Raw genomic sequence first — 23,177 nt, forward strand, 5'->3', positions numbered from 1 at the left:
ATTGGAAGCCTTGGGGACTTCTATGCTGTTCCAGTCCTTGCACCAGAAGGTCCCGAGATCCAGGAGCACTCTGGACCATGGAGGAGATAGTCACAGTTATGAGGGCGAGTTCTTCATTAGCAGAGACCAAGTTTCTAGTTGTTGGGAATTTATCCAAAATGCTTTGCTCTCTTGCATCTTCTTTCTTTTCAAAGGTCAGGGTAGTTGTGGGTGAGGAGGTGAAGTAGAAGGAGGTGACCTGAGTGTTGATCTGGAGTGGACAAGTGGGTGATTGCAAAGAAGGAGAAGTGAGGCTGTTTTCAGGTTATGACTAGCTGGTGGTTGAACTAGGAGAGGTAAGCTCTGCTGATTCCCTGAGTAGTGATCATTCAGTTTGACTGGTCTTCTTCTCAATATAAGAAGTCACTTAAATCACACATTAGGAACAAGTTAAGTCGCTTTAATAAGAAGCTTATCCCATTCACATGGCTAGTCCTCAGAGGTCTCTTTCCCCAGGCTCTGTCCAAGTGGCAAAGGGGAGCATAAGGTCCTTTCTCAAGATGGACAGTCTCTTTCCACAAGGTTGAAGAAGAAGCTGGGCATAGAGTCTACACCTGCATCTTTTTACAACTTCTGAGTCTTGGGGACAATGATTGAGGGGACAAACTACAGGAAACAAAGTTTTTTTTAAAAAAAGAGGCTTATTCTTAGAGGAAATTAAAACTATTGATAACAATGTCTCAGATTCCTTTAAGCAACCATCATCTTGCTATATATAGCTTCATGAATGATTAAACAGAAGGTGACTGGGGCCAAGAATAAGTACTCACTCTTTACTCATTATGGAATTTATTATTTTCTAAAAAAGTATTTTCCAATTTTCATCTTTAATATTTAATTTTTTTAACCTCATTATTTTTGTAAGCCTAAATAAATATTTTAAGTATACCCTCTGCTTTGTCCTCTTAGAATTCTCAGCAGATGGCCCTGGTATATTAACAAGGTTTCTTGAGAATATCAGACATGAACTTTTTAAAATCCTGACTCCTTCAAAATTGTCTGTACTTCTCCTTTTCTTACCTAATTTCAGAAGAATAGAAATTCTGTTTTCCTGCAGAACTCTAAATTCTACATCTGTGCACATTGTTCCATTTCTGCAGAGGTCTTCCTAAAGACTGTACCATCGAATAACTTCAAATAGTCTCTAATTTTTTCTTTTATGTTTAAATTCTCATCTTGCCCTTGTCTCTTAAAAAAAGGGTGGGGGACACACCTAAAAATGGAAAGAAAACCTGTGATCATGGATTGGATGAATCAATATTGTCAAGGTATTTACACTACTCACAGTGATCTACAGATTCAGTATAATCTCTATCAGAATATCCTTCATGGAATTAGAAAAACAATCCTGAAATTTTCATGGAATAATAGCAAAAGCAAAAATACCCCAAGAGCCAAAACAACCCTGAGTGAAAAGGAACAAAGCAGAAAACATTACAATCCCTGACTTCAAAATATTCTTCAAATATGCAATAATCAAAACAGTATGGTATTGGTGTTAAAAAAAGACACATAGACCAATGGAGCAGAATAGAGAGCCTAAAAGTGACTCCATACATCTACCACCAACTGATTTTCAACAGAGTCATTAAAAATATACAATGAATAAAGGATATTGTTTCCAATAAATGGTGCTGGAACAATTGGATGTCCACATGCAGAAGAAGGAAACTAGACCCTTATTTCTCTCCAGTTTCAAAAGTCAACTCAAAATGTATTAAAAACTTAAATGTAACATCTGAAAGTATAAAATACTAGGATAAAACACATGGGAAATACTTCAGGACATTGGAATGGCTTCTAAAAGCATAGGAAGCAAAAGCAAGAATTGCCAAACTGGAAACATTAAATTTCATTAAAAACTTCTACACACAGCCAAGAAAACAATCAACAGTGTGAAGAGACACAAGAATATATAAGGAACTCAAAAAATTGACAGAGAGAGAGAGAGAGAGAGAGAGAGAGAGAGACCAAACCAAATCAATAACCTAATTTAATGGACCAAAACAGACATTTCTCAAAAGAAGAGCTGCAAGGAACCAACAGGTATATGAAAAAATGGTCAGTATTATTAATCATCTGGGAAAGGCCAATCAAAACCACAATGACAATGAACTATCACCTCACCCGAGTAAGAAAAGCTATTATCAAAAAGACCAAATACAGAGGCTAGAGTTGTAGCTCAATGGTAGAGCACTTTGCCTCGTAAGTGTGAGGCACTGCATTGATTCCTAGTACCATATACACATAAGCAAATAAAATAAAGGCCCATCAACAACTAAAAAAAAAAAAGACCAAATACAAGTCAGGCATGGTGGTGCACCTGTAATCTCAGTGGCTTGGGAGGCTGAGGCAGGAGGATCGCAAATTCAAAAGCAAGGTGCCAAGCAACTCAGTGAGACCCTGTCTACAAATAAAATACAGAATAGGGCTGGGGATGTGGCTCGGTGTTCGAGTGTCCCTAAGTTCAATCCCTGATTCCAAATACAACAAGTGCTATCAAGGATGCAAAGAAAAGGGAACCTTGCACACTTTTGATGGGAAATATCAAAAATCGAACCACATGATGATCCAATAATCCTGCTACTGGCTATAAACCAAAGGAAATGAAATCAGCATGTCAAAGAGACATCTTCTACTCCCACATTCATTGCAGCACTCTTTACAGTAGTCAAGAAATGGAAACAACCTCAGTATCTATTACGATAAAGGGATATAGAAAGTGTGGTATACATACACAGTAAAGCATTATTTAGTTATAAAATGAATGAAGTCTCACAATTTGTGGCAGCATGGATGGAACTGGAGATCATTATGTTAAGTGAAATAAGCCAGGCACAGAATGACAGGTGCAGCACAATCTCATGCACATGAGGAATATGGAAAAGCTGATCTCATAGTGGTTGCCAGAGACTGGGGAGAGTAGGGGGCAGGTGGGGCGGGTAAAGGTTGATCAGTGAGTACTAAGTTATAGATAGGGAAAGAAGTTGGGGTCACTATAGGAAACAATAATGTACTGTACATTTCAAATAGCTAGAAGGAAGGATTTTGAAAGTTTTACTTTAAAGAAATGAAGAATGTTGGAGGAAACAGATATGTGTACATAGATTTACATATTACTCAGTTCATACATGTATGAAAATATCACATGGTACTCCATTAACTGATACATTTTTTTTTTGTTTTCATGTATCAGAAGGAAATTTAATTCAAAAACAGAGCATACAGCTTAGATTAAATGCAAAGAAAATGAGCTTAATTGACTCACATGGTTATCATGGGAATGTCATGTTGATTACACTTGTATTTATACATTTTTGATGTAGTTATTGTAGACATTTTAAAATTGTGCTCTAGTCACACTTTATTAATAAAACATTATATTCAAACAATCAACAAACAAAAATTTCCCAAATTAAACCTTTCAACCTTGGGCCCTCTTTCAGCTAAGAAATTATTTTTTTTCTTATTTATACATGACAGCGGAATGCATTACAATTTTTATTACACATATAGAGCACAAGTTTTCATATCTCTGGTTGTATACACAGTATATTCACACCAATTTGTGTCTTCATACATAACACTTTGGAAAATAATGTCCATCACATTCCACCATCATTAATAACCCCATGCCCCCTCCCTTCCCCTCCCACACCTCTGTCCTAATTAGAGTTCATCTGTTCCTTCCATGCTCCCCCTCCTTACCCCACTATGAATCAACCTCCTTATATCAGAGAAAACATTCGTCATTTGTTTTTTGGGGATTGGCTAACTTCACTTAGTATTATCTTCTCCAATGCCATCCATTTACCTGCAAATGCCATGATTTTATTCTCCTTTACTGCTGAGTAAAATTTCATTGTGTATATATGCCACATTTTTCAAATCCATTCATCTACTGAAGGGCATCTAGGTTGGCTCCACAGTTTAGCTCTTGTGAATTGTGCTGCTATAAACATTGATGTGGTTGTGTCCCTGTAGTATGCTGTTTTTAAGTCCTTTGGGTATAGACCATGGAGTGGGATATCTGGGTCAAATAGTGGTTCCATTCCCAGGTTTCCAAGGAATCTCCATATAGCTTTCCATATTGGTTGCACCAATTTGCAGTCCCACCAGCAATGTATGAGTGTGCCTTTTCCCCCACATCCTCAACAACACGTATTGTTGTTTGTCTTCATAATAGCTGCCATTCTGACTGGAGTGAGATGAAATCTTAGAGTAGTTTTGATTTGTATTTCTCTAATTACTAATGATAATGAACATTTTTCATATATTTGTTGATTGATTGTATATCCTATTCTGAGAAGTGTCTAAAAATAGAAAAAAAAAAGAAAGGAAAGAAAAGAAGGTACAGGTTATTATTAGAAAGGCATTGAAGCCCCACATGGGGTTGCATGCCCATAATTCCAGACTTGGGAGGCTGAGGAAGGAGGATAGAAGTTTGACGTCAGCCTCAACAACTTGGTGAAGCTCTCAGCAACTTAGCAGGAGCCTGTTTCAAAATTCAAAAGACTGGAAATTACAACAAGAATGGGATCCTAATTAGAATCAATTATACTTCATGTATGTATAATATGTTAAAATACACCCTTCTGTCGTGTATATCTAAAAAAACAATTAAAAATTTAATTTAAAAAAGAAGTTTTCTTTTTTCTTCTTTTTTCCAAGTTCTAATTCCATCTTTATCCTCTCTACCCTCTAAAATCCCCTGTACTCTTTCCCTCTATGTAGTATGATTGCAAAGTAGTACAGTCTTTTTACTCGCACCTCCTTTGATGTGTCTGTAGCACACCATATTGAGGATCGCTCCCTTTTCTTGGCTCTCAAGATTCTCCTTCCAACCCTCCCACTGTACTTTCCATCTCCTTTACCACTTCTTGTTCTCCTTGGTATTTAGATTCTAAACCAGGGATACAAATAATATCTAGTTCTCAGGGTTATTATGTAAATGGAATGACACATTTCATGTAAAAGGCATGAGGAGCACCCAGGACAGAAATTCTCAAAAAAAAAAAAAATGCAGTTACTGCTAATGAGTTCATTTTAGACTAGCCAAATTGAAATGCATATGAAATCCCAAAGGCAGATAAAATAAGTGTCTGGATTTCAGGAGTGAGAACTGGAGTTGTGGATCTTGATTTGTCAGTACATGAATGCCAGCTGAAGATGAGGGGGTTTATGAAGTTACCCGGGAAATATATGTCTGTCAGGATAGGTTAAGCATATTCTGAGATAAATTTTCAAGTCTTGATGACTTTGAACCACAGAAGTTTAGTTCTCATAATACATGTTTATATTTATCCAATTTTTATTACTAATAACACAATACCACAGACTGGGTCATTCATAGAGAGAAAGAGGTTTATCTTGGTTCACAGCTCAGTTCTCAGATTTGTACATTGCGTGAGGCATTTATTTGCCTTCTTGCTGTTCAGAGTTCTGCTGGGCACACAGTATGACATGGCGAGAGACAGGAAGTGCTCCTGTGTGTCTCTTCTGGCCTGTCTCCCTCTTCTTACAAATATATGAGAATTCCATCATGAGGACTCCACCCTGGTGAGGATGTCTAATCCTAATTACTTCCCTAAAGGCTCTGCCTCTAAACATCATAGCCAGATGGAGTTCCTGCCCTCTTACTACCTCACAATGGGAATCAAATCTCAACTTGAGTTTTTGGAGGGGAAAAAATTACATTCAAACTACAGCAGTCTTCATTGTTAGCCAAGCAGAATTCGGCTCACTGTTATGATTTAGGAGCTCCAGTGGCCTCTCCAGACACCAACTCAAATATGGACAGTTGAGGGTCTCAGGGAAGAGAGCCCTAGAGGGCCTTGTATTAGCAAGGAGGTGCTGGTCTGCAAGTGGGCTGGGGTCCTTTTGCCCTTCATTTATTAGCCAAAATTCAGGAGGTGCATTTATCCTCCAGAGGAGGTGAAACATGTGACTCTACCACACACTGGGGAGGTGGAGACCAGGGATATTTGGTGGGGAACACCAATCACTGCCAGAGTAGGTTTAGAATAAAACACAAAGGGGACACACTACCTGGGAGGATATGTGGTGTTGTCATTTATTGTCTGCTACCTTTCCCTCCTGTGAGGATTCATTTTATGTTTTAATTTGAATGGGCTTCAGGATGCTGGTGAAACATTATTTTTGAGTTTCTGTGAGAACGTTTCTATAAGAAATTAGCATTTGGATCAGTAGATCAAAGAAAGAAGATCTGCCATATCCAATGTGGTGGGGCATGGTCAAATAGGGTCTCAGGGAAGAGAGCCCTAGAGGGCCTTGTATTAGCAAGAAGGTGCTGGTCTGCAAGTGGGCTGGGGTCCTTTTGGACAAAAAGGAGGAAATAGAGGGAATTTTCTTTCTCTCGCAGAGCTGGGCTATTCTTCCCTTGCCTTTAGACCTTGGAGCTCCTAGTTCTCCAACATCTGGACTTGGACTTAACTGTACCACAGTGGCTTTCCTGTTTTCCTGTTCTTATGGACTTGTTGGCCTCTATAAATTGGGAGAGTGAATTTCCATAATGAATCTCCTCTTATAGGTCTCTGTATGCCCTATTGCTTCTGTTTCTCTGTAGAACAATAAATAATACACCTTCTCAAATCCGATGCCTACACTGTGTTTTGGACCACACAGATAGCCCCAGTATTTAGCTAGATTCTTAAGTTTGCTGTCTCTTACTCATCAGGGTTGCTCACTCTTCATCTGTAATGTGAATATAAAATTCCACAAGTTAAATAAACAACATACTTCCTGATTTTCCCCCTTTTCTCTACATCTCTAGGGCTATGATTAAAGCCTCCAAACTTTTTTTTTTTCAGTCAAATGACTTTCTAAAACATAAGTTTTATCATTTCACATGGCTTTAAAAATAGATTTTTCCTAATAAAATAATATTTAGGAAAGAATAAAGATGGAGTTATGGTGTTATGAGGGTTTTTATTTATCAAAATCAAGGATAATGGTGGAAAGATTACAAAAATTAGAGCATATAGAGAAACAAATTTGCATATCCTCTTGTGGCTTTTGACATGATTATCTACTTTTTTGTTTTGGGCACTAGGAATTGAACCCTGGGGTACTTAACCACTCAGCCACATCCCCAGTCCTTTTTATTTTTATTTTAAGATAAGGGTCTCCCTAAGTTGCCTAGGATCCTTGCTAAGTTGCTGAGGCTGGCTTTGAACTTGCTATTCTCCTGCGTCAGCCTCCTGAATTTTGCTGGGATTTACAGGCATGCACCTACTCTCTTTTGAAACTACTCCCGTGCTTCTAGCAACTTCTCTAGTTTTCTTTCTAACCTCTTATTGTTTTGTTTTGTTTTTATCAGTTTTCTGTTCCTCTCCAGGAGGTTTAAGTGTTGGAATTCCGAGGGGCTCTATTTAGGCTCAGATAATATTCTGCATATTATCTCTAGTGGTTTCATCAATATCATCAATAGTACAGTCTCTCACCCCTGCTTTTCTCTCTTTCTCTTTCTCCCTCTCACTCTGTCATACATATAGCCAGCACCACTATCGCTGCGAAAATATAAAATGTTATTTCCAACTGTCTTTTGAGCATTTTAATGTTCTCTTAGAATGTTAAAGCACAGTTGCTTTGACTTGTTTGTCCTTCTACAGATATTCCTGTGTCCAATTTCTTACAAGCTAAACAAGCAAAACATGTAAGAATTATTTTCCCTCTATATTCTCTTTATATAATTAGAAGGACAAAGTGCATTTTTTTTTTCTAAATTAACTCACCCAGGTCTTCTTACTCTCTCTGCCATCCCCACTGCCAGGATCTTAATCCAGGACCTCGTCACTGCAATAGAAACTCTTTGTGTGTCTCCTCTCCCTCTTCTTTTCCCAACAACTCTAAGCCCACCAACATGTTGAAGGCTTGGTCTCTGATGCAGCAAAATTCAGAGGTGGGTCTTTTGGGAGGTGATACAATCACAAAGTCTCTGACCTCGTCAATGTATTCATCCACTGACGGCTGAGTGGCTGCTTCGAGGTGGTGGAGACTGTAGGCTGTGGGCATGGTTGGAAGAAGGAGGTCCGACACAAATATTTTTGTCCCTGGCCCATTCCTCACTCTCTCTCTGCTTTGTGTCTATCACCAGGCGAGAAGCTTTCCACTGCCCTGCCCTTCCACCATGATGGTTCTTCCTTGGAGCCAGTTGACCATGGCCTGAAACCTCAGAAATTGTGAGCCAAAATAAAAATTTCCCCCTTTGTTTTTCTCAGATTATTTGTCACAGCAATGAAAAGCTACCTAACATAATGCTCAACTACTTATACCATACTAGACATAAATAAATAGTATAGAAAGGTTACCTGATGTCATCTAATTTGAAATATTCTGTATATTTCAAAATACTATTCAATGTAAGGATTTATTTTGGTGCTTAAAATAATAAAGCAGGATATATGACACATTACTATTTTAACAGTGACTCTGCAATGTAAAGACAGGAGAAGCTGGCACTAATTTTATGTGACATCCTTCTCCTTTTATAGTTATTCTCATTGTCTTAGTTTTTCAAGATTGTTCCCAGCAATTATAAGAAGTTGTATCATATCATCCTAAGGAGAATGTAAAACATAAGAAGAATATAGGAACAGAGAAAGGAAAATGAGGAAAGAATGAAGGGAAAGAATGAAGGAAAGGACTATATAAAACAGTTATACAAAGAGACTTTTACATATATATAATTCTGATATGTTCTAGATATCAGATAAATTTTATAAATATTAAAAATAAGAAAATTTATAAGAATGTTAAATTATTCTAGTGTTCCATTTCATGAGAAAGATTTTAAGATATTGTAATATATATTTGAAACACATCTAAATATTTATGCATTTGAAAGCTTTGATTAACCTTTGCATTAGATCTAACACCATTACTTACAAATTTAACATTTTTTTAAAAGGAAATAAATGTGTTTTATTTTCCCATTGATTAGCATCACCCTTTGTTATATGCTACAGGAAAGGGACACTTTGTAATGCTGAATAAAAGAAACATAAAGATGGTGGAATGAGATGGACATCATTACCCTAGGTACATGTATGAGTGCACATCCTGTACAACCAGAGAAATGAAAAGTTGTGCTGCAATTCTGTACAATGAATAAAAATGCATTCTTCTGTCATATATACTTTAGAATAAATAAATTAATTAATTAAAAAAAGAAACATTAGTGTTTCCAGAACATGTTAAATGCATATTGACATAGATGACATAGATGAGAATAACAAGTAATTTTTAAGTATTTTTTTTCTCATCTGTTTCATTTTCAATTTTAACAAACCCCTTAGATTTCCTGGTTAAATCTATTCTACCAGTTTTGAATTATTTTCTTGGGGGAAATGATTAAGGGGGGGGGAAGACTCTGTTAGGGGAAAAGTTTGTAGTAATATGAGTTAATCAAAGCACAAATGAAAGAGGGTTAAATTCAGTGAGGCAGCTACAATTCTAAATATTTTTTTCATCTCTTCAATCATGACAAGAGTTTTGTTCTTAAGAGGGTTATAATCTAATTGGAGAGACAGAGCACATACATAAAAAGATAAATAGCACTATGGGGAATCCAAATGCATATTCTGGATAGTAAATGCTTCAGTTTTCAGAACTGGGAATAATGTCCAAAAGCTAGGATAGCTGGGTCTTGAATTGATCTTCAAAGAAATGGGGAGGGGGAATCTTACCATGAGGAGTGGGAGTTAATGAGCACACAGTTTCTTTTGGGAGTGATGAAAATCTTCTAAAATTGCAGTGATAGTCGTACAACTCTGTGACTATAATAAAAACCACTAAATGACATATTATCAATGGGTGAATGTTGTGGTATCTGAATTATATTTCAATGAAACTATATTAAAAAAAACACTAGACATGGACTTGGCACCAGTTACAAATATGGATATTATTATCTCCCTATCCTTTTTCTTTGCTCTACTTTTTTATAAAAGGAATATTGTCAGTGCTTAACTTCAAAATTGAGTTAACAAGTCATTGGGCCAACAAAAAAATCAAATTCAAAATATATATAGATGCCTGCATATTGTGTATTGTTCTTATATTTCTGAGATTAATATAGGGACTGGTGGAACTTTCTGTCTCCTTTCTTAAAGGACAGCATGAGAATACTTTCTACAGAGAATAGTTGCAGCATATTAGGTGGAAACTTAATATGCTGCAACTATTAGGTGTTGTATGGGAGAAATTAGGTGTTGTATGGGAGCAAAATACAGTAATATTCTTTAATTTTACTGTGCATGATAGAGATGGGGAAGGAGGAACACCTTCCATAGACTGTGTTTCTACATTATAATGACTATTAACTTCCATATTGGTTTGACCAGTAGGAGACACTAGGCCAAGCAGACTGTCAGACAAGAAGAATTGAGAACCCAGGTTATTTCTCACCCTTTCTTCCTGATGTGAGCAGCATCTCTGACAACACCTGCATGTTCTCTGTCACTCTAACTTCTGACGTGGTTCCAGCTCTTTCTGGGTGATTTTTAATAATCATCGTTCCATCAAAATCTCCTCTCCTACCTCTTCTATCCAAGGTTATCTGCTGTTAATCTATGGGCTGCCTTCCCATCCCTGTGTTGTGGTCTGAATATTCTTCAAAATTCATGTGTTGCAATGTAACCCCTAAGAGGTGTAATTAAGAGGTGAGGCCTTTGGGGACATGAGTAAGTAATGGACAAATGCTTTTTTCTCCTTTCCACATTCTGCCATGGAAGGACATAACATTTATCCCTTCCAGAGGCCACAGCAACAAGGGGTGATCTTGAAAGAAGAGACATCGGGCCCTTACCACAAGTTGAAATGCCATCATCTTGATCTTGGACTTTTTTGCCTTCAGAACTATGAAAGATACATTTCTATTATTTACAAATTACCCAATCTTTGGTATTTTGTTACAACAGCATATATGAGTTAAGATACCCTGCTTGGCTTCTCAGAGTATTCCAGCAACTCTGTAGGTAAGTTCTTGTATTCAGTATCCTCTATTCAAAAGGATTTGGGGAGTTTCTTGTTTTTCACTTGGATTTCTAAACTTACACAGTATGAATGTAATAAATGTTTGTCAAAAGATTAGCAAATGGAGAACTGTAAAAATTCTGGGACCATTAAAGACAAAAGGAATCCATGAAGTGGAAGACAATTAGTGAAAATCACAATTTAGTTTTAGACATGTAAAATTTAGGAAAATATATTGGTAATAAATGAATGGATGAAATATGGGAAGAGGATTGGGACTGGAAGCACAAAATTTGAGATCTATTTCCATAAAATGAACCCTGAAGTAGAAACAATAGCAACAGAAAAAATTAACAAAGAAGAACGTATAGATGATAAAGGAAAATAAAAGGATGTAAAGAGAAACTTGAGAATCATGACGACAGCCTATTAGGGAACCAATAATACATTAGAAAAAAATTTTTGAGTCACAAAGTTAGGGAGAGGATCTGCTTAGCAGCGAGGACAATGTCATGGAAACTAGAAACTAGGCAAGAGAGATAAAGGACGAGAAAACAGTTAAATGCTAATGCAAGGTATTCAGGGAAAGGAAGACTGAAAAAGTGTTCTGAGTCTGAGAATTAGGAGAATATTTTTTTTAAAAAAAAGAGAGAGAGAATTTTTTAATATTTATTTTTTAGTTTTTGGTGGATACAACATCTTTTTAATTTTATTTTTATGTGGTGCTGAGGATCGAACCTAGCACCCTGCGAGCGCACTACCGCTTGAGCCACATCTCCAGCCCTTAGGAGAATATTGATGACCTTGAAAGTGTGATCTCTTTAGTAGAGTGATGACTGATAAGATATTGACAGAAGATTAACTGGGTGCATAAAAATTATGTTCAAAAGTATACATGGATAATCTGAGAGTAGAAATTGTGTCAGAAATTAAAGAGAAAGCTGATATACCAGAAGAGATAAAATAAGTATTTTTTAAAAGAAATTTAAGATGCATAAGTCCGTTTTCCATGTACCTGAGATAGTCAACTTTATATAAGGAAGAAAGGGGTTCACAATTTTGGAGGTTTTGGCTCATGACATTGGCTCCGTTGCTTTGGGCCTGTGGTGGCACAGTACATCATGGTGAGAGCACATGGTGGAGGAAGCTGCTCGCCTTGTGACAGGTGGGAGGTGAAGGAGAGAGAAAGAGGAAGTGTCTGGGGTTCCACTGTTCCCGTTAACTACATGCCTCCAGTCACCTAACTCCCTCCCACTTGGGCCTACCCTTTCAAGGGTCCACACTTCTCCATGGTGCCATGGCCTGGGAACCAAGTCTTCAACACATGAGTCTTTGGGGGACATTTGTACAAACCACAGCATAAGATCTAGACATAGTTATAGATCAGGGAAGAAAGTACCAATGGATATTGCATAGATGGAAATGAAGAAACTACAGAGGATAAATGATAGAATAAAATATGGGGAAAGTGAGCAAAATCAGGGTTCAGGACACAAAGGAATTGATACACTGGAAGTACTGAAAAAGTATTTGGAAATAAGAAGAAGCAGATATACTTAATGGTGGCTGTAGTAGCAGATATTTGGAGTAGCAGATATTTTAAGAAAAGCTTAAGGAGTTTGTGAAGGACAGGAGGCCTGGATCTTATCTAATGAGGGAGTTGGGATGCAAGACAGGGTGTGAGGAACATCTGCATTGAGGAAATCAATGGCAATTAAATTACAGATGAATAATATATGCATATCCTGACATGTCCATATCCTGACAACCTGGGTGAGGCTAAAGAGTGAGAAATCCACAAACCACGGGTATCAGCCAAGACAGTGACTAGTGGGAAAGGATAATGGAATGTTGGAGGATAAGAAGTAGCAGGTGTGGTGGGAGAGACCATGGCACTTAGTTATCAAGGGAATGAATCAACACAGAAAGCATTAAGTGAAGCCCAACACTGTGGGCTTATTTCCATTATTCCACTCTATTCTCTCCTCTGTGGGTAGGTATAGGATGGCAAGCTTGGTTTGTGATATCTCGAGTTTAAGTAAAAAATGTCTAGCAGGCAGTTGAAGACATTGGATTAAATCTCAGAGAAGCAGATGTAAATTGAGAGTCGACTGGAAAGAGCTGATAGGGAGGCTTAGAAAGTGAACCCGAGTTCTGTGGTAAACAGTGTAGAACCAGGAAGTTGGAATGTTAAAGGCAAAGTGTGCATCCACATCTGGGCATGGGAAAGGAAATGGAGCCAGAGAATATGCAGAAATGAAGAATTAAATACCTTTTCTCAAGTGAAAAGTTGCAGTGTTTTCTCTTTAAGTTAAATTCCCCAGGCCCAAATGTTTCCTAAGTGGAACTACTGTTTTTGTCCATATCCTGTACATTTGCATTCCTAATAGACATCTTGCAGAGCATGCTGAATGGCCCTGATGTTTTTCCACATTTAAGAAGATGAGCCCATTCACAGAAGCACATGAACTGAAAGAGAAATTTCTGCAAATGGTTCGGAATAGGCACATTCATGGCTGACAAAGCACGCTGAATATTCCTAGGCCTGTATGTATAAGAGCAGAATAGATAACACTTGCATGGTTGAAAGAGAGAAAACATGGAGTTGCTATAGACAGGTCTTCAAATTCTTTCTTGAAAATTAGAAAGATAACTTTTCAGATCCAGGTTCTTTGAAACATATTACCATGCTACCAGGTTCTCTCAGAAATTCTTTGTTGCCTAAGCCTGCCCTATTGTGGTTAAGCCTTCTTAGTCACATCTGATGTATGGATGAGACACAATCTTACTCTATTCATCTAGGAATAGCTCTTTACAACATAAAACATCTCCAGTTGTGCAGAGTTGACACATTCTTGAAGCTGTTAGTAGTATTCTAATGCTGGGAGCCATTAGCCAAGTAGGTATGACAATTTCCTTGCCAGCGTACCCCATGTTGCTTAGTGGAAGGACTCGTGGAAATAGGACATTTTGCAGTGACATTGCAGTTAGGTGACCTTGCTCAAGGACCAGGGCGGATCCGGGATTAGGGTGTTCCCGGTTTAGGATAATTGGGTTTAGGGTGTTCCAGGTTTAAGATTATTCCTGCTGGGAATAGGGCGTATCCTGCTGCCTGAGTTCCCCTTGAGTTCTCACAGGATTCAGACAGTATTTTTTGGGAGATAGAAGCCCAGTGGAGGTGGATTTGGGCAGAGAACGTGGATTTGGGCAGAGAACGTGAATTTGGGCAGAGAACGTGGATTTCCCCAGAACGTGATTGTAGAGTGCCGGTGTGAGTTCGGGAATAAAGAGTTGCTGTTTGAATCTAAAAAAAAAAAAAAAAAAAAACCTAGGAGGAAAATAAGCAACTAAGGGTAAAAATACAAACCTTAGGAAAAAAAACTAGAAGACAGAAATAAGATAGAAAATGGTTGAAAATGTCAAGTAAGGTATTACACAGATAGAAAATGCAAAAAGCTAAGACAACTATTAGATACAGACATACTTATTAAAGCAAAAAGAGGGAATTGGAAAGGGGTATATATCCCCCATAGATAAACTTAAAATAACCCTTTTTACTCTAAACTTTTTAAATTTGGATTCATCAGGACTTAGTGCTGCGGAAAGACATATGTATCCAAAAAATGTACATAAGCCTAAGGTACTTTGGAAAGATATTCTAACAGGACAATGGAAAGGTCCTGACCCAGTGATTGTCTGGAGTCGGGGTTTTGTTTGTGTGTTTCCACAGGGAGAACAGCAGCTGATTTGGATTCCAGAGAGATTAACTAAAACAATTTCTACAGATCGAAAAGAAGATGATTTGACTCAAATCCATAACAGCTGATATCCAGAGCTCCAGCTTGGCCATTCTTACATCTGCGACAGTGAAAGAGTTGCTGTTTGAATCTACAAGCTGTGTGGTGGCTCGTGATTGTGTGCCCAGCCAGACTGCGGCATTCTAATAAAGGCCATCAATGGAGTCCAGACAAATTGCTTTGATCAGGAGCTAAAAGCAGGGTGAAGGTAGAAGTAGGAGTTGCATAAATTTCACATAAGAATCTTTTGGAAATGCTCTGCTCTGGGACCATTCTCTCTTCCCTACCACATTCCTCCCAAGATAGAACCAACTTACCTGTACTTTAGGGTGCTTTCTTGAAATTGTTTAAAGGAACATACACATTAATAATGGAACTTTTACTCTAAATTCTGGTCCCAAGACATAAGAAGCATTTAAATATTACTATAATAGCCATTAAGCAATTCTAGTAATCTAGGTTATTTTCCAGTTTTAGAATAAATTTTAGCCACATAAGATGAGGATTCTACTTCTTGATAGAGCTCAGATATGCTCTCTTCTCCATTCTCATGACCGTGTACGGCTTCAACCACCAGCTTCTCTAGATGATCATCAAAATTATCTCCTGTTTCTTTGCCTTTAATGATATTCATTAAAGTTTGTTTTTTCACATTCCTATCAGAATTAACTTTACAAAATAAAAAAATTTAATGTTATTTATTCATTTACTCAGAAAGATCTATCGTAAAATATTAGGTGGTGGAAAAACAATAAACATAGTCCAGTGGGAAGGACACACAATCAAGTAATCACACCAAAGAACATGAACATACAATGAAAGAACTTGATTTCTTTAGGGTGTCAGGAAAGGTTAGCCTGAGGAAGTGACAATGGAAAAGAGTGGTAAAAAGTGGAGAGAGGGAAGGCCTCTGGTCACAGGAAACAACCTATGCAATGGGGTAGAGGGACAGGCGTGGGCAAGTGATGTGTTTGAAGAGCTGAGAGAAGTCCAACCCGAATGACACCCAGAATGTGAGGCGTGGGAGTTGGGATAAGCCACCTGAGCCAAAGTATGCAGGTTCACATGGGGCTTTATTCACATGTTTGATTTTTGAGGAAAGGGTTTTAAACATGGTAATAGGTTTTAAACATGTTAAAGATGAGATTAGGTTTGCCTTTTGACTAGTGCTGGTTTTGATGTGCACATCAGGTTGGAGGATTAACAATGCATATGAGATAGGCCTTTAACACCATGGTTGAGATATGAAATAAGAAATAATGGTAACTTGGATTAGGGTCATGAAAGTAGGGGAGAGATAAATTGATGGGTTAGAGAGATATTTTAGAAATGATTTGGTGACAAAATGAGTATGAGAATGAATTAAGAAGTTTTAATATCAAGGATGTCGCCTATATTTCTGTCTTTTGAGACAACATGGATTATGGTGACATTCTCTACAATGTGGAACCAGAGTATAGCTAGTTTTGGAGAGAAACTCGATGAACTGAACTCATATGTATTGAACACCAAGCAACCTTGATATTTATAAGATTAAAAGTGTTTACTGGCTTTCCATTTCCCAAAAGAGTTAAATAAATCTCTCCAAAAAGAACTTATGAAACCTTTGTGACCTGTATCCGACATTCATACTCACATATATGCCATGCTTCAACCACTCTGAATTGGTGAAAATGTCCTGAATGCCCTAAAGTATTTCATGGCTTCATTGCTTTGCAAATAGCTTGGCTTCTGCTGGGCACCTCTGTCCCTTTCCTTCCTTCCAGATCCTGAGTTAATTTATCACTTTTCAAGCATCAGCTTAAATTTTATCTACTCTGAAAAGAGGGCCTTTTATATTTCCTTAACATTTTGGTTGTGTGTATGTGAATGCATTGTGTGTGTGTGTGTGTGTATGTGTGTGTATGTGTGTACAAGTATTAATTATGATGGTCAATTTAGTAGTCTCCCCCATTAGATTTTGAGTACATTAAGGTTGGGAGCTCTTTTGCTAGTTTTTAATGAATCTTGTGTGCAACAGTCTAAATACATGAATTAGAATGACAGAATAAGCATAAAAATGAATTTTGATAGAAGGGGTATCCGTGGAATAGTTAAGGGAATTGGGGGGGGGGGAGATACATGAAAAGGGATGAACTACAGAATAAAATTGACCAAATTATACTATGCACATATATGACTATGTGACAGTGAATTCTACCTTTATGTACATCTATGAAGCACCAATTAAAAATAAATAAACATATCAAAGGAAGACCAGTAGAATAGAGGAAAGAAAACAGGGGGAGGGAGAGTGAGGGAAAATATTTTTTAAATATATACTATTTTTGGTTAACATATTTAGGAACTACCAATCAGACTAAAAGATCAGAACTCTTGTACCTATCAAAGATTCACATTAATAATACTGAACTAAAGAATTAATCAATCTTTGTTTCTCTGTCATTAATGTCTTTCATAAGATTCATTAAGTATCATTTTAACTTGACCGTGAACTGAAAGCCAAAGTCAATGTTAAGAAGCAGCATTTTTTTAAAAAAATATTTCTTCCTGGTTATAGAAATGATATATGTCCACTGGGAAAAATACAGGAAAACAAAAGAAATATAAAGCATAAATAAAATCTCACTGCCAAAAGACGGCCACTTTTAATGTATTATTTGTACATTTTTCCAATCCTTTTTCTATGTAAGCACATACATTTTAACAGCTTTCCTAGTGGAAAAAGTCTTAGATATGCCAAAAATCAGTATTCCAAGGCATTTTTTAACTGGTCATAAGAGTCATTATATGTTAAAAAATGCATGGAAGTTTCCTAGTTCTCTCCAGGGTCTGCACTTCTCGCTTCTCCTCTTTAAGAGTTTAGAGGACTAGTCAGGGCCAGGCTCACCTTGGGCAGGTCAGCTATTCTCTCTGCCTTTGCAGAAGTAAATGCCCTTGCCAGATCTGAGTCAGGGTTGAAGGGAGGCTGTGAAAGCTCACACTTGGTCCTCAAAGCTGCTTCCTGCTTGATGCAGTTTTTAATCGGTAGCTTTACTGGGGTTATTAGTCAACTACTGGGAGTCACTGGCTCAGCTACTAGAACTGCTAAGTCACACTTTGAATCAGATTTTGTTTGTTAGCGTATGTACCTCCTTAAAGAGGAGGAGTACAGATGGTTGCTAAAAAGGTATGTGGCCATTTCTGGGTTTGAAGAACACAGTACCATCTAAATGCATTTGAAATGTCACATTTGTGCTTTAACAAACACTATACATCTCATGAGATTGAATGATAAAATGGGTAACCACAACATATATGGTGCAGGTGAAAGCAAAAGAATATATAACCCACGTGCAATTCCAGCCACAATAGTGGCTGGTGGTGTTATAGTTACTGAATTACACACACACACACACACATATAATTTATGCATGAATACATATATTCACACTCACTCCCCCCCCTCACATTCTTACAAGAAGGAAATTTAATCTCTGGGTCTAGGATATCTGTCACAGTTATTTCTGTTTATTTTAAAACAGTTTTTAAAGTTCCAAGTATGCTTGCTTATTTTTGTTTGATTTTACAAAATGACAGCACTTTAAATCATTTGGCATAGTTTAATTCTTACATGTCAGCGTCGTTTGTTCATCATTAGACATCTCCTCCCCCTGTTCGTTCATTCTTTTATTACTCACTCAGTTACTTGGCTGAGGAGAAATGTCACAATAATTGGCTGTGAACTTCTCCATTTAGTTTTCAAGGCAACATGAGCACTGTCAGTGCTTCCCTTGCCTTGTCCGTGTCTGTGTCTCATACAGCCATCTGCCCAGGCTTGGGTTTAGCGCTTTGCCTGTACTTGATTCATGGCCCCAATCCCTATTTGCTTTCCTACTCTGTGAGTGAATTTTGAGGAAATCTAAATAAGAAAGCAAAACACCAGAATCTTGGTTGGAGCCATCCTTAAATGGATCATATCACAGCTTTATTTTTTCCTGAACTTATCTAGGAGGCTATTGGAGATTAGTAGGTGACAGTTAAGGAACCCGGCTCAAGGGAGGTGGCCCTGTATTCATAGGAGTCCAGACTTTCTCAGGCTTCAGAGGATCTGAGTGAGCCACTGCCTGCAAAACACGAGTCAAGCAAATGAGTCTACAGTGTGTCTTTCTCAGCGGTGTTATGCCATAGCTCAAAGCATCTCTCGCACAGGAAAGCCCCTGAATGAAAGGGCCCCATGTGTCATTTGGAGTGTCTTTACTTTACTTGGGATCATTATTAAATTACTTCCTGCATTGTTCTTTTTATGTCTTTGTCTTAGTTTCTTTTGAAACAGTAATTATGAAATTACTCAGATTCTGTTATTTTTATGATTATCCTTCCTTTCCCTCTAAAGAAAAAGTGACTTTAGTGAAGATCCTTGGCCCCGTAGGATAGCAGAGTGGGCCAGGCTAGAACATGGCACTTTGATTGGGTTATTTGTTTTTTTGGTACTTACCTTTTTGAGTTCTTTATATTTCCTAGAGATTAGTGCTCTATCTGATGTGTAAGGGGTAAAAATTTGCTCCCAGGATGTAGGCTCTCTGTTCACCTCAAAGATTTTTTCTTTTGCTGATAATAAACTTTAGTTTGATTCCATCCCATTTATTGGTTCTTGGTTTTAATTTGTGCACTATAGTAGTCTTATTAAGGAAGTTGGGGCCTAATCCAACATGATGAAGATTAGGGCCTACTTTTCTTCTATTAGATGCAGAGTCTCTGGTTTAATTCCTAAGACCTTGATCCATTTTGAGTTAAGTTTTGTGCATGGTGAGAGATAGGAATTTAATTTCATTTTGTTGCATATGGATTTCCAATTTTCTCAGCACAATTTGTTGAAGATGCTATCTTTTCTCCAATGTATGTTTTTGGCACCTTTGTCTAATATAAGATAATTGTAATTTTATGGGTTAGTTTCTGTGTCCTCTATTCTGTACCATTGGTCTACCAGTCTGTTTTGGTACCAATACCATGCTGTTTTTATTACTGTTGCTCTGTAGTATAGTTTAAGATCTGCTATAGCGATGCCATCTGCTTCGCTCTTCCTGCTAAGGATTGCTTTAGCTATTCTGGGCCTCTTATTTTTCCAGATGAATTTCATGATTGCTTTTTCTATTTCTATGAGGAATGCCATTGGGATTTTGGTCAGAATTGTTTTAAATCTGTATAGTGCTTTTGGTTATATGGTCATTTTGACAATATTAATTCTGCCTATCTAAGAGCAAGGTAGATCTTTCCATCTTCTAAGATCTTCTTTTATTTCTCTCTTTAGAGTTCTGTAGTTTCCATTGTATAGATCTTTCACCTCTTTCATTAAGTACAGGGACACAGCCATATCAATGTTTATAGCAGCACAATTCACAATAGCTAAGCTGTGGAGCCAACCTAGATGCCCTTCAGTGGATGAATGGATTAAAAAAATATGGTATATATACTTGGGCATAATGATTATATCACCCAAAGGAAGATATTTATAGGAGATTATACAGCCTGTTCAGATTGCCTCTTGAGGACCAAAGTGCATATATACACAATGTAATTTTACTCAGCAATAAAAGAGAATAAAATCATGGCATTTGCAGGTAAATGGATGGCACTGGAAAAGATAATGCTAAGTGAAGTTAGCTAATCCCAAAAAATCAAATGCTGAATGTTTTCTTTGATATAAAGGGGCTGACTCATAGTGGGGTAGGGAGGGAGAGCATGGGAGGAACAGATGAACTCTAGATGGGGAAGAGGGTTTGGAGGGAAAGGTAAGGGGCAGGAGATTAGCAAGGATGGTGGAATGTGATAGACATCATTATCCAAAGTACATGTATGAAGACATGAATTGGGTGTCAATATACTTTATATATGGAGATATGAAAAATTGTGGTATATATGTGTAATAAGAATTGTAATGCATTCTGCTGTCAATATTTAAAATCAATTAAAAAAGGTGGGGGAGAACATGGCACTTTGGCTTAAGGACTATTTTGAATTAAAGGCATTTTGAAAACAGCAGACGCAAGAAGGGCATTCTGATTTTTCTTTTTATTCCCCCAAATAGGAAGTAAAACTCCCTTGTGAAAAGTTTCAAGAGGAAAGAAGACATTCTGTGTCTTCTCACCAGAGATGGGAAGTGAGGGCCAAGAAAAATCTAGACCAATAAACCTTGTTAAACCAACACTTATTTTTCTAGTTACCTTTCCACAACTGACTGACCTAGCCAAACCATCTTGTCATGATTTCATATTTTACTACCATTTTACATACCAACCTAGTATGTAAGCTTCTGACCCCAATTTTTTCTTTAGAATTTCATTTTTCCATTTATATTTTTAAAGTATATTTTTAATATTTTTCTCCTGCTAATCTTTCTTTTGGGGTGTTAATTTACAGAGCTCCCATCTGAACCTGTGAGACACAGAGGAAAAACAGTTTTGCTTCCCTATAAGCTGCTCTTTGAATAATTTTATACTCATATAGGGCAGTTCATAACATAAATGCAGGCATAATCTTATGCTACATATTATTTATTCATATTATAGCCTTAAATATTTTTCTGATTAAAGGAAGGAATACACCCATGATTTTATCATCTTGGTTTTGGGAATATTGCTAGAGGTATTTTTTTCTTATTTTTACATTGACAAAATTGTATATATTTATCATGTATAACATGTTATTTTGAAATATGTATACATTGTGAGATGGCTCAATAGAGCTAATTGGAATATATGCTTTACCTCACATATTTTTTGAGTGTGGAGAAATCTAATCTTTTGGCAATTTTTATGATAATTGCACATTCACTATAGTCACAGTGTTGTACAATAGACCTCTTGAATTTATTCCTCTTTTCTAACTATAATTTTGTATGCTTGACCAACACCTCCCCACACCCACTCCACTACTGATAGATATAAAATAATGTAAAACACTATATCTATTTAGACTTTGTATCTAAAAGCTTTATACTTAAAAGAAGGTAAAACAAAATCCTTGGGCATAATGATTATATCACCCAAAGGAAGATGTTTATAGTAGATTATACAGCCTGTTCAGATTGCCTCTTGAGGACCAAAAGTGCATATTCATAGAAATAAATTATTTTATTCATTGAACAAATAGTTTTGAACATCTGTTACTTGGCAGGACAGAGATGGGCCAAATATGGTCCTCACCCTCATTTACCATCGGCCCTGCCAAGGTGGCTGCCTGTAGAACAAGAAGTATACTTAATGACTAGTACGAAAGAAACACAGGATAATGTAAAAATTTATACTAAAGGTCAAATCCCAGTTTTTTACTCATCTAAATATAGAATGGAAAAATGACAATTTCTTGAATTTGGAAGTTTCATCCACTGCTGAAAGTCCCTTACAGCCAACAGAAATACACAATATGTTTTCAGTATAGAAAGCAAATAAAGTATCCTAGCAAAGGACATCCAGTTTAAGTTGTTTTGCTGTCTGAGCCTCTGGCTCCAGTTTCCTTACAATTGACTTCAGCCAATTCTTCAAAATAATGCTCATTTCAGGCCTTTTCTAACCATTCATTATCCACCTCTTTTTCTTCTCTGTACCATTAAACCATGCAGCATTTAGTTATCGACTCCCCCACCCAACCCCTCACCAAATGTCTGCACACATAACTGTTTTATTTGACTGTGAATGTCCAGCAACTATTACTATGTATAACATATGTTTTGGTCAGTTTTTTTCCTGCCGTGACTAAAAGATCTGACCAGAACAATTTTAGGAGGAAAAGTTTATTTGGGGGTTCACAGTTTCAGAGGTCTCAATCTACATACCGCAGGCTCCATTCCTGAAGGCTCAGGTGAGGCTGAACATCATGCAGAAGAGTGTGGCAGAGGGAAGATGCTTACATGATGGTCAGAAAACAGAGAAACAAAGAGGCTCCACTCTTCAGATAAAAAATGACCCACTTCCTCCAGCCACACCCATCTGCCTCCAGCCACTACTGTTAATCCCATCATATATTAACTCGCTGATTAGGTTAGGTTACCGTTCTTCTTGTATTGTCATGTGAGCCATTGGGGAACACCTCAGATCCAGGCCATAGCAACATATAATCTACTCTGAACAATTATTTGATAATGAATGAATAAGAAATACTCATGAGCCAATGAGAAGAGGATGAGTTTCTCGTTGCTTTACAGAATATGAATGATGCCCCCACCTGCTTGACTACTGTATATTAAATTATAACCAATGAAGATCCATGAGATTTTATTAGTTTATTCATAAAGGGTTCAATGTTCAGATAAGTTGGGCAATCACTGAATTAAATAATCTGACTCCCATTCTGAATTTCTCAGTGTTT

General features: G+C 37.2%; 1 non-coding gene across 1 annotated transcript; it reads left to right on the forward strand.

The window, feature by feature from the left end:
* The first annotated feature begins 459 nt into the window (after nucleotides 1-459).
* Nucleotides 460-660, forward strand: LOC124096958 (small nucleolar RNA SNORA73 family). The gene has a single exon (XR_006853059.1). It is a non-coding gene; the product is annotated as a small nucleolar RNA SNORA73 family (small nucleolar RNA).
* Nucleotides 661-23,177: the final 22,517 nt, after the last annotated feature.

This window comes from Marmota monax, unplaced genomic scaffold (assembly GCF_021218885.2).
Source record: "Marmota monax isolate L192 unplaced genomic scaffold, Marmota_monax_Labrador192_F-V1.1 WCK01_AAM20220418_F8-fsc00030, whole genome shotgun sequence".
Classification (NCBI taxonomy): Eukaryota; Metazoa; Chordata; class Mammalia; order Rodentia; family Sciuridae; genus Marmota; species Marmota monax.